General features: G+C 42.0%; 1 long non-coding RNA gene across 2 annotated transcripts; it reads right to left on the bottom strand.

Annotated features, from left to right (window-relative positions):
- Positions 1-2,135: 2,135 nt before the first annotated feature.
- Positions 2,136-6,360, bottom strand: LOC112673276 (uncharacterized). 2 transcript variants are annotated; one of them, XR_003144717.2, is made up of 4 exons: positions 6,258-6,360; positions 4,024-4,103; positions 3,443-3,549; positions 2,136-2,252 (listed from the first exon to the last, which is right to left on the bottom strand). It is a non-coding gene; the product is annotated as an uncharacterized LOC112673276 (long non-coding RNA). The 2 variants fall into 2 exon arrangements; XR_003144716.3 differs by having other exon boundaries at positions 2,155-2,252; positions 3,348-3,549.
- Between the last annotated feature and the right edge of the window lie 5,647 nt (positions 6,361-12,007).

Below are 12,007 nucleotides of genomic sequence, written 5' to 3'. Positions count from 1 at the left end.
GACATAGACATGGCTAACAAGCACACGGGAAAATGCTCCGCATCACTTGCCATCAGGGAAATACAAATCAAAACCACAATGAGATACCACCTCACACCAGTGAGAATCGGGAAAATTAACAAGGCAGGAAACCACAAATGTTGGAGAGGATGTGGAGAAAGGGGAACCCTCTTGCACTGTTGGTGGGAGTGTGAACTGGTGCAGCCACTCTGGAAAACTGTGTGGAGCTTCCTCAAAAGAGTTAAAAATAGATCTGCTCTACGACCCAGCAATTGCACTGTTGGGGATTTACCCGAAAGATACAGAGGCAGTGAAACACCGGGACACCTGCACCCCAATGTTTATAGCAGCAATGTCCACAATAGCCAAACCAGAAGAAGCCTCAGTGTCCATCGACAGATGCATGGATAAAGAAGATGTGGTCTATGTATATAATGGAATATTACTCAGCCATTAGAAGCAACAAATACCACCATTTGCTTCGATGTGGATGGAACTGGAGTATATTATGGTGAGTGAAATAAGTCAATCGGAGAAGGACAAACATTATAGGGTCTCATTCATTTGGGGAATATAAAAAATAGTGAAAGGGAATAAAGGAGAAAGGAGAAAAAATAAGTGGGAAATATCAGAAAGGGAGACAGAACATGAAAGACTCCTAACTCTGGGAAAGAACTAGGGGTGGTGGAAGGGGAGGTGGGTGGGGGGTGGGGGTGACTGGGTGGCAGGCACTGAGGTTGGCACTTGACAGGATGAGCACTGGGTGTTATTCTGTACGTTGACAAATTGAACACCATAAAAAATAAATTTATTAAAGAAAATAAAATATTCTGAGTTAAATAACAAAACAGTGAGATGAAGCTAAAGCCCCATTTAGGAAGAATGTTATAATTTAAAAGTGTTTATTATCCTGCAGACATTAGGAGAATAATGAGAGGATATTATGGACAACTCTGTAATAAAAATTTAGATAACATTGCCAAAGCCCTATGAAAATAAAACCCAAACTGACTAAAGAATAGAAAAATATTAAATCATTAATTTCAAACTTTCCTAAAAATGAACTCCAAGCCCAGATGGCTTCACCAACAAATTCTATCAAACATTTAAGAAATAATTCCAACGTCAGATGAACTCTATCTACCAAAAAACAAAATAATTACACACTTCACCTCATTTTTGAAGCCAGAGCCTTGACACCAAAGGACAAGATGGAGAGTACATAAAAAAAAAAGTATGGGCCAATCTCACAAACAAAGATGCAAACATCTTGAACAAAACACTGGAAAGGGGAATTCAAAAATACATAAAAAGGACAATATACCATGACTTAAACTGAGTTTATTCTAGGAATCCACATTAACAGATTAATGGAAAAAAAACTCTTAAAATCACCTCAACAAGCATGCCTGTGTGGCTCAGAGGGTTAAGCGTCTGCCTTAGGCTCAGGTCATGATCTCCAGATCCTGGGATGGAGCCCCAAATGGGGCTCCCTGCTCAGTGGGGAACCTACTTCTCCTTCTCCCTCTCCCCCCTGCTTGTGCTCTCTCTCTCTCTCTCTCTCTCTCTCAAATGAATAAATTTTTAAAAATCTTTAAAGAGATCACCTCAATAGATGTAGATTAAGTGTGTGATAACATTCAACATTCATGGTAAATACTCTTAACAAACTAGGAATAAAAAGGAACTTCCTCAATCTAATAGAAGACATCTAATTTTTAAAAATCTATAGTATACATCATAGTGACATGTTGAAAGAAAGATCAGGAATATACAAGGATGTCTACTATCGCTTCTATCTAAAACTGTGCTTAAAAGGATGTGGCAAAAAAAAAAAAAAAAAAAAGATGTGACCAGTGTCATAAAGGAAGGACAAGAACTACAAGGTTGGAAGATTCAAAAGGAAGAAACAATACTGTCATTATCTGCATATGGTATGATTATGTATGTAGAAAATCCAAAAAGATGTAGAGAGACACTTTTAAAAAAAGTTTAGCAAAGTTGCCAGACAAAATCATTATGCAAAAATAAATAGCACTTCAATAGACCAGCTCTAAATAGAACATAAGGAGTTTTTTAAAGGTATCATTTATAATAGTACCAGGTTACTAGGAACAGATTTAACAAGAAGATATGCATGATGACTTCTGAGCAAACTTAGATTCTTTATTGAGAAAATTTAAGCCAAATTATCAATAGAACAAACAAAACGTTGTGTGGCTTCAGCTTTTCTTCTTATGACTGTCCATCACCTAAAACATAAACATAACAGTTGGGTACATCACTTAGCAGAACTTAACTTAGACAATAATAAAAGTACACAAAGGACACTACAGCTTTGGTTTTAGAAGATGAAACTAAAACCAGAAGCCTAATGACTGCATAGACTTCTGTGCTAATGTACATTTTCAGGCATTTAAGCACTAACTTTTTAAATGCATCATTCTTTTTGGAGGTATGAAGAAACAGATTTCTCAAACCCAGAAGAGATTAAATTCCATGAGACTATTTAAAGATAATTTTAAGTAGCAAGTAAAAACTGCCAGTGATTTCAGATAACATCAACCAAGTAGAAACTCCAAGAAGCAAAACAAGCAAGTAAACCCAGTGTCATTCAAATTCGTTCACTTGAAATAGTCTTCTAATTATCTATATTAGCTAAAATAATAATGTCATACTTGGAATTGTTTTAACTAATGAGAGGGCAAAGGACATTATTCCATTTTGTTTGTCTTTTTATGCAAAATTATTTCACTGATCTAGTTCAACCTTTATATGGTCTGTTTATAGTATGGTGGCCATTCTGCTCCATTTACATCCTATTGTCCTGATGTAAGCAGTCAACATCTCTCAAGTGTTCTGGTTTGGGTGATAAAAATTACATGGTTGGCAAAGGAAAAAAATTACAGATCACACTAGTTATAAAGCCACTACCATCATAGATGATATTAAAATGTGAGGGAACAATATTACCATTTCTCATCCTAGCTCACAATTTAAAAAATCAATGAACTAACCTAGAGAAGTCAAAATAGATCCATATTCTTTTTTGGCATCTAAAAGATACAGTGATTTTTGAGAAACAGATTAGGCAAATTAAAAGAAAATCAATACTATTAAGATGCCCAGAAAGCAGCATTCAAAAAAAGGCTACGTCTAACTAGCAATAGTGTAAATTCTATTTAAAATTAATTTGTTTCTCTTGATTTGCTAATATAGAGCTTTGGCAGGAGTTATATTTTCCAAACATGCCAAATAATTTAAAATAAGGGATGGTAAAATGCTGAAATAAGGAAAACTTATCAGAGAGGGACTGCAGTCAGCAGCAAACTATACCTTTCCCTTACCAAACAAGTTTCCAGCCAATTTTCAGGAAACCCTTTATTTCTGTTACTAATATAACCACATAAATGAAATACATTTTCTCCATCTCCTCATCAACCTTGAACCACATGTGCTCCTCCTTCTTTCTCTTGTCCAAGCTCAATATCTGGATTCTTGGTTGTTGGTTCCTTTTCTTCTGATGTTTTTTTTACTTGATTGCTTAGCCTTGGGGTAGGGTAGGTACATATAAGGGGAATTGACATTAATATTATAATGACAGAAGACAAAAATATACATACTACATGGAGGTAATCACAAATCTGAATTTTTTCTATGCTCTTCTCTATAAAGAGTCAATAAAATTACTATTTCTATATAGAACACACCCTAAGAAAGGAGTTATCTGCAAGGACCAATAATTGTGGAAAACTTAATATTAAAGAAATAACACACATCTCAGAAAATAAGTAAAAAAGGGATGTCATAGAGATGATTCCCATGCTCCTATCAATTTACATATCAAGGCAACAATAGAATATAAGTCTTTTTGCTCAATGTCTCTTTCATGGGATTAATTTTTCACCATTTTCAGCAAAGAAGTCCTTTAAACAACATATCTATATTGCTTTAACAACTTTTTTGATGGCTTTTCATAAAAAATTATTTCTGCCAATAGAAGTAAGAGATTAAAACACTCACAGCCACAGGTTCATCCAGCTTAGAAGACTTCCATCTCCCTTCTTCGAGATCTTGATCTTACTTGTGCACTCATATTTGCACTGAAAGTTGAAAATCATTAACTAAAGACTGCAATAAAACAGTAATTATGCTAGACTATTTTCATAGCTAACGACTGGTTGTAAGTTCTTTTTTACATTTGTTGGGATTTCCTAAATAAACCTTGAATTAATAACAACTATTTTCCAATTACATCAAATTAGGCTGTCTGCAAAACCTATGATTCACAGTAATTTGGCAGACAAGAGATTTTCAAGTACCTGAAAAAAGACATACAGCTGCTTTCCTAAAAAGATTTAGTTTCACAACTGAACTCCACACTATGGAGATATTTTGTAATATACAGCTCTGTCCATCTCCCCACTGACCATTCTTAATTCTGTGCTCTGTCAGCAGTTTCAGGTGCCCCCAGGACTCAGATGCCTCCAATGCACTCCTTGGACTCTCCCATCTTCATCTGGCATCCTCCCCTCCACAGCCCATCATCTTCCCTTTCCAGCCCCATCTGGTGGCCATATCTGTGAGGAGGATGACCTCAAGGAACTTACTCCCCAGAGGCCAGGAATCACACTGCCCCTACCCACCTAAAGACAGGCAGCACCCTCTTCACAATCAAACCTGGGCACTAATCTGTGGGCCTACTGATATAGTCTCAGCAAGAAAAAATCCACATGGTAAGATTTCACCTGCTAAGCTCAGTACCAGCAACACGCTGTACAAGCCTGCACACCAACCACCAAGGGAAAAGTGCTGGGCAATGAGCATGTGCACTACATTCCGCAATTACCCCATGAGAAGGGCTTCCATGACCCCTCACCGAGGCCCAGCAAAAGTTTCCAAGTCTGACTTCTATAAGCAGTTCACAGTGCCTCCAAGACCCAGATACACCAAAAACACCTCGAAGATACGGCCTATCTTAATTTGAACCCCTAATCCTCACCAGCCCTCTATCTTCCCTTGTCTCAACCCACCAACAAAGACAAAAATCATGGCTGCTGCAAGACCTGTAGAAAAAAAAGCAATTACCTCGGGGATCCCTGGGTGGCTCAGCAGTTTAGCGCCTGCCTTCAGCCCAGGGTGTGATCCTGGAGTCCCGGGATCGAGTCCCGTATCGAGCTCCCTGCGTGGAGCCTGCTTTTCCCTCTGCCTGTGTCTTTGCCTCTCTCATAAATAAATAAAATCTTTAAAAATTAAAAAAAGCAATTACCTCAAAGACCTTCCTCCTCCAGCACAAGAAACAATAACACCTGAGGCACTTTTCTTAAGCAAACAGCTTCACAGCTCTGCACCCAGTACCAGAACACCTTGCAAAGGTCCCACACCAACGGCTGTTGGGAAGGCACGCAGCCCTGGGCATGCACATTGCCTTAGCATGTGCCACATGGGTATGACACCCCCCCCATCCAGGGGAGCACTGAAGATTCCCCAAACTACCCTATGTCAGTTCCTGGTGCCTCCAGGACCCAAATGCATCAAATGATACCCCAATCTTTGCCCCATCTGCCTATGAAACCCTCCCAACCACAGCCCACCATCGTCATTTATTTTCCACCATGACCAGAACCATAGCAGCTGCAAAGTCCAGGAGAACAAAAAAGACATGGAAGGAGGGCTTTCCTCCTCAGAGGCAGGGAACTACATGGCCCTGACCCACCAAAGCCCACAGGCTCCCTCCTCACACTCAAACTTCTAGACATAATGATCTACAGCCCTACCAACTGAGTCTCAGACAGCAAGAAAGAACCCAGACAGAGGGACGCAACCCACACAGCTCCACGTGTGTACCCGGAATACGGTACACATGTCCCATACCAACGACTGTTGGGAGGCTCACAACCCTGGACATGCACAATGCCTTAGCATGTGCCTCGTGGGTGTGACCTCCCCCTCCCCTCACCGAGGAGCACACTCAAAATTTCCAAAACTGCCTTATTTCAGTTTCTGGCACCATCAGGACCCAAATGCATATAATGATGCTCCAAACGTGGTCCCATCTGCCTATGACCCTTCCTACTGTCCACAGCCCACCTTCCTCACTTATTTTGCACCAGGACCAAGGAACAGCAGCCGAAACGCCTGCAAGAAAAAAAAAAATACCTGGAGGGCTTTTTTCCTCAGAGGCCAGGTATTGCACAGCCCTGACCCACCAAAGCCCATTGGCTCCCTCCTCACACTCAAACGAAATGAAGACCTACCAATTGAGTCTCAGACAGCGAGAAGGAATCCAAACCGAGGGACACGACCCACACGTCCCACACCAATGACTGTTAGGAGGCTCGCGGCCCTGGGCATGCGCACTGCCTTAGCCTGTGCCACGTGGGTATTACTTGCCCCTCCCCTCATCCAGGGGCACACTGAAAATTCCCAGTTCTGCAGTCCTGATGCCTTAGGGACTCAAACACGTCCAATTATTCTCCAAGCTTTGCCACATCTTCCTGTGATCTCCCTCCTCTCCACAGCCCACCATCCTCACTTGTTCACCATGAGAAGCACCATGGCAGTCGCAATGCCTGTCAAAAGAACAAAGTCCTCAAGGGCTTTACTCTTCAGAGGCCGGCAACTACACAGCCCTGACCCATCCAATGCCCACTGGCTCCCTCTGCACACTTGCCCTTAAACTTCTGGGTAGACTGCTCTGGAGACCTACATATTGAGTCTTAGACAGTGAGATAGGATCCAGACAGCAAGATGCAATCTGTACAGCACTGCACCTGGAATGCTTTGCACACACCCCACACCAATGTCTGAAGGAAAAATGCTGGTACTGGTCATGTGCAATGCATCTTGCGCATGCTCACCATCGAATCTTTCTTATCCCTTTATCTGGAACCCCATGGAGGATTCCTGAATCTACCCTTTGTCAAAATGATCTGGTCCCTCTGGAACCCAGGTACCTCAAATAATGTCCCCAAGACTCACCCCAACTTCATCTGAAAGCTTTCACACATCTCTGGAGAGACTAAAGATTCTCTTGAGGGCCCCTGGGACAGCTGCACTGAGGAGAAAATTTAAAGGGCCAATTGGCGGGTGAAATACAGGGCTGGTAACAGTCCTAGACACACTGTCTAGGTCTCTTTGCAGTCCACCGTCCTCCCTTTTCCTGGGCCCACCTTACAAAAGCCTTGGCAGCCACATGACCTTTAAGGAGAAAGATGACGACCTGGAGGAACTTTCTTCTCAGAGACTGCAGATCTCACTGCTACGACCTGTCTGAGTCTTGCTGGATCCCTCTCATGCTCATGTATTCACACGTATTCATTTATACTTGCTGAGAGACAGCAGAGAGCTTGTTGGAGAATCCGAAAGGGAATAAAAATAGTATCTATCTTCTGTTGCCACTTAAACACCTATGCAGAGTCACCTTTGCCAGTCAATCCCAAGTTTTGGAGGTACATGTAATAATACCTGTGGGTATGCACAGTGATATGTGTGTCACATAGGCTGTGAATCCAGCCTTCCTGAACCAAGCAAAGACTGCTCTGTCTGAAGTAGGGCATTGTTCCCCAGTCCTGGAAGACTTGTCTTTCCCTTCTACATTCCCCAAATCTTTCAGTGTGTCTAGGACTATTACCAGCCCTGTATTTCACCCGTCAATTGGCCCTTTAAATTTTCTCCTCAGTGCAACTGTCCCAGGGACCCTCAAGAGAATCTTTAGTCTTTCCAGAGATGTGTGAAAGCTTTTAGGCTCTGAAAGTGTGCAAAGCCATTTTAGGCATGAGAGAAATCCAGAAAATGTAAAGAAAAGTATTGATAAATCTGAATATATAAGCTTTAAACCTTGCATACATCCTGTAACTCAGAACTTCTATTTCTAAAACTTTATGTTACAGAAACTCTTTTGTTTGTGAACAAAGATTTAGATACATGAGACTTCCAAAGCACCTTAATTTATAAAAGAATTTTCATGGACTTGCTGTATAAGTAAACTGCAGCACATTTGAAAAAATGTGGCCACCCATCAAAACCAATACCGCATAATGTTTGCTGTCATATTGGTGCTGCTCACACTGTTATTAACTTAAAACAGCTAGTTATGTAGCATTGTGTATGTGCAGCATGATCCCAAAAGAAGAGGGAGGCTTTGGAAAATTTCGCCTCCTGCTCCTCTCAGACTGTAAATATGCTTTGTTTTCCTAAAACCAGCATGTTCTAGGGCTCCAAAGACACATGGTACTCTAAGGGTAACACAGCAAATAAAATGCAGTCCTCAGGGTTGTAGATCTCATGCATCTGGTGAACCTCCAAAGGCTTCACCATCACCTAGGTGGTCTGGTCCTTTACTGTCGGGAAAAGAGGGAGGTGAGGGGAGGTGAGGAGGAAAACAGCAGCCCACTGCTCCTGCTTTTGGCAAACAAACGTAGGTGGATACCTATAAGACAGAGAGGAGTTTGCCCTGCCCTTCGCTATCTCCACCCCCGCCCCCCACCAAAAACCCTTTCTGTCTTTCATTCCTAGACCCTGCGGGTTACCTTTATTTTTTTTATAATAAATTTATTTTTTATTGGTGTTCAATTTACCAACATACAGAATAAAACCCAGTGCTCATCCCGTCAAGTGCCCCTCTCTGTGCCCGTCACCCATTCACCCCCACCCCCCGCCCTCCTCCCGTTCCACCACCCCTAGTTCGTTTCCCAGAGTTAGGAGTCTTTATGTTCTGTCTCCCTTTCTGATATTTCCCACACATTTCTTCTCTCTTCCCTTATATTCCCTTTCACTATTATTTATATTCCCCAGATGAATGAGAACATACAATGTTTGTCCTTCTCCGATTGACTTACTTCATTCAGCATAATACCCTCCAGTTCCATCCACGTTGAAGCAAATGGTGGGTATTTGTCGTTTCTAATGGTTGAGTAATATTCCATTGTATACATAGACCACATCTTCTTTATCCATTCATCTTTCAATGGACACCGAGGCTCCTTCCACAGTTTGGCTATTGTGGACATTGCTGCTAGAAACATCAGGGTGCAGGTGTCCCGGCGTTTCATTGCATCTGAATCTTTGGGGTAAATCCCCAGCAGTGCAATTGCTGGGTCGTAGGGCAGGTCTATTTTTAACTCTTTGAGGAACCTCCACACAGTTTTCCAGAGTGGCTGTACCAGTTCACATCCCCACCAACAGTGTAAGAGGGTTCCCTTTTCTCCACATCCTCTCCAACATTTGTGGTTTCCTGCCTTGTTAATTTTCCCCGTTCTCACTGGTGTGAGGTGGTATCTCATTGTGGTTTTGATTTGTATTTCCCTGATGGCAAAGGATGCAGAGCATTTTCTCATGTGCTTGTTGGCCATGTCTATGTCTTCCTCTGTGAGATTTCTCTTCATATCTTTTGCCCATTTCATGATTGGATTGTTTGTTTTAAGATTTGTGTGGAATCAGAAAAGACCCTGAATAGCCAGGGGAATTTTAAGAAAGAAAACCATATTTGGGGGCATCACAATGCCAGATTTCAGGTTGTACTACAAAGCTGTAGTCATCAAGACAGTGTGGTACTGGCACAAAAACAGACACATAGATCAATGGAACAGAATAGAGAACCCAGAAGTGGACCCTGAACTTTATGGTCAACTAATATTCGATAAAGGAGGAAAGACTATCCACTGGAAGAAAGACAGTCTCTTCAATAAATGGTGCTGGGAAAATGGGACATCCACATGCAGAAGAATGAAACTAGACCACTCTCTTGCACCATACACAAAGAGAAACTCAAAATGGATGAAATATCTAAATGTGAGACAAGATTCCATCAAAATCCTAGAGGAGAACACAGGCAACACCCTTTTTGAACTCGGCCACAGTAACTTCTCGCAAGATACATCCAGGAAGGCAAAAGAAACAAAAGCAAAAATGAACTATTGGGACTTCATCGAGATAAGAAGCTTCTGCACAGCAAAGGATATAGTCAACAAAACTAAAAGACAACCTACAGAATGGGAGAAGATATTTGCAAATGACCTATCAGATAAAGGGCTAGTTTCCAAGATCTATAAAGAACTTATTAAACTCAACACCAAAGAAACAAACAATCCAATCATGAAACGGGTTACCTTTAGAGAAGCACGCATTCTTTGAGAGTTAGAAAAATCTCCTGTGGCAGCAGAATTGCCACATCACTCACTTTCTTCTTCCCTCTCTCCCTTACTTTCTCATACAGACAAGATGTAGAGTCAATTTAGAGCCAAGTGTAAAGAATATATAATTTTTCCTTGATCTCACCAATTAGGGTTAACCACTTTTAATATCTAATCGGGAGCTGTTCCTACAACTCAGATCTTTATGTGTATGAAATAAAGATTTATTGAGAAGGACTGAGGTCTCATACTCTTTAATCAGCATAAACTGTGGGATCTGACCTCAGTCTCATGTTTCTCCTCAGGTAAGTTCTTTTATTGGCTCTTCGTCATTTCCTGTTATCTCTTGGAAAGACTATCTACTGCCCAGCTGTCTCTCTGACCTTGGTGTTTTGTCTGTTGGCAGGAGCTATGTTCTCTTGGTAGGATCAAGTTTCTTCAGGACGCTGGGGAGATGGGGTCCTGTCTGTGTGAAAGCTTGGAGTCTAAATTGAAAAAAAATCCAATTTGCCCAGTGCTGCAAGCCTTCCGAGTAACCTCATACTCAGGCAGCATTGCACTCTGACCAAGAACAGTCAGGTATTCCCAAGCCCCTGTTTGTATCATTGTGAAAATTGTAGATATTGTTTCATTTTATTTGTTTTATGGCACCAGTAAAATCTGCTCCTTACAAATAATTCAGTCACTAAAAATTGCTCGATCCCACTGTCACATCATTATTTAAATTCCAGAATGAGGTCATCTAATTCTCAGTAGAATTAACACCTGAAAGTAATACTGTTGTTGCTAGGACCACTGAGGGGAGCCACAAGGCATCCTTTTCTGCCATTCCTGTCCCTCCCCTCTCTCACCATAGCAGAGGGAAAAGAGAACTTTTGTCCACCCATTTACCATTGTTGGAGGTGATAATCAAGAGTGGGGACTAGTGACTGTGCCCAGTCTGGAGTGAAACAGGTATCAAGGTCCAGCCCCAAGCCAAGGCCCAGGTGGCACATGGGCCAAAGGTGAGCCTTTTTCAGACTGTCCAAAAACCTGATAGGAGAAATGTGCTTTATGCTTCCTGGGTCAGCTGTGAGTGAGATATATAGACACAAGGCCATGGTGAAGCTGTAGTGAGGTAACAGCTGTGGCTATACTGTGACTGGGTGATGCCCTGGCCTGTTTTCAATACCTGGAGGAGGGAAGGATTCAGGGTCACATACTGACTACAAGTGTGTGCTTCAGAGGGAGATGATGGTGGTGGGGAGTGCTCTGTTCTTCCCTGTATCATCTTCTCCTGGCCTGGGGTACTGCCCTTGTGGGTCTGAGTATGGGCCAGACCTGGGAGTTACTACTGGTAACTACCACCTTCATGTGCAATTGGGAGAAATCCCAACGGCTAGCCTTGGAGAGAGAGAGAACAATAGTGGATACAGCTAGGATGTATGGGTTGTACCTGTGTTGAGCCCCAGAAGCTCATGTAACCCACCCTTCCCCCTTCAGATGAGGGAGAGGAAGCAGCTTTAGAGGTTCATAAAAAACTCCTGACACTCCCAGTATCTCTCAATTAGTAATGCAGTAAGCATTCTTTTCCAGCAATCTCCCTTTGGGGATTCATGCTAAAGGCATATTCATCCAAGTAGACTGCAGTATATATCAGAGAGGTAAACAGAACATGAGAGACTCCTAACTCTGGGAAACGAACAAGGGGTAGTGGAAAGGGAGGTTGGCAGGGGGTGGGGGTGACTGGGTGACGGGCACTGAGGGGGGCACTTGATGGGATGAGCACTGGGTATTATGCTATATGTTGGCAAATTGAACTCCAATTAAAAAAAAGACTGCAGTATATACACAAGAGTTGTAAGAATGCAAAAAGTGCCCGTGGAAAAAAGAAG

Source organism: Canis lupus, chromosome X (assembly GCF_003254725.2).
Source record: "Canis lupus dingo isolate Sandy chromosome X, ASM325472v2, whole genome shotgun sequence".
In the NCBI taxonomy this organism is placed as follows: domain Eukaryota; kingdom Metazoa; phylum Chordata; class Mammalia; order Carnivora; family Canidae; genus Canis; species Canis lupus.
This window is presented reverse-complemented; position numbering and strand designations above follow the sequence as displayed.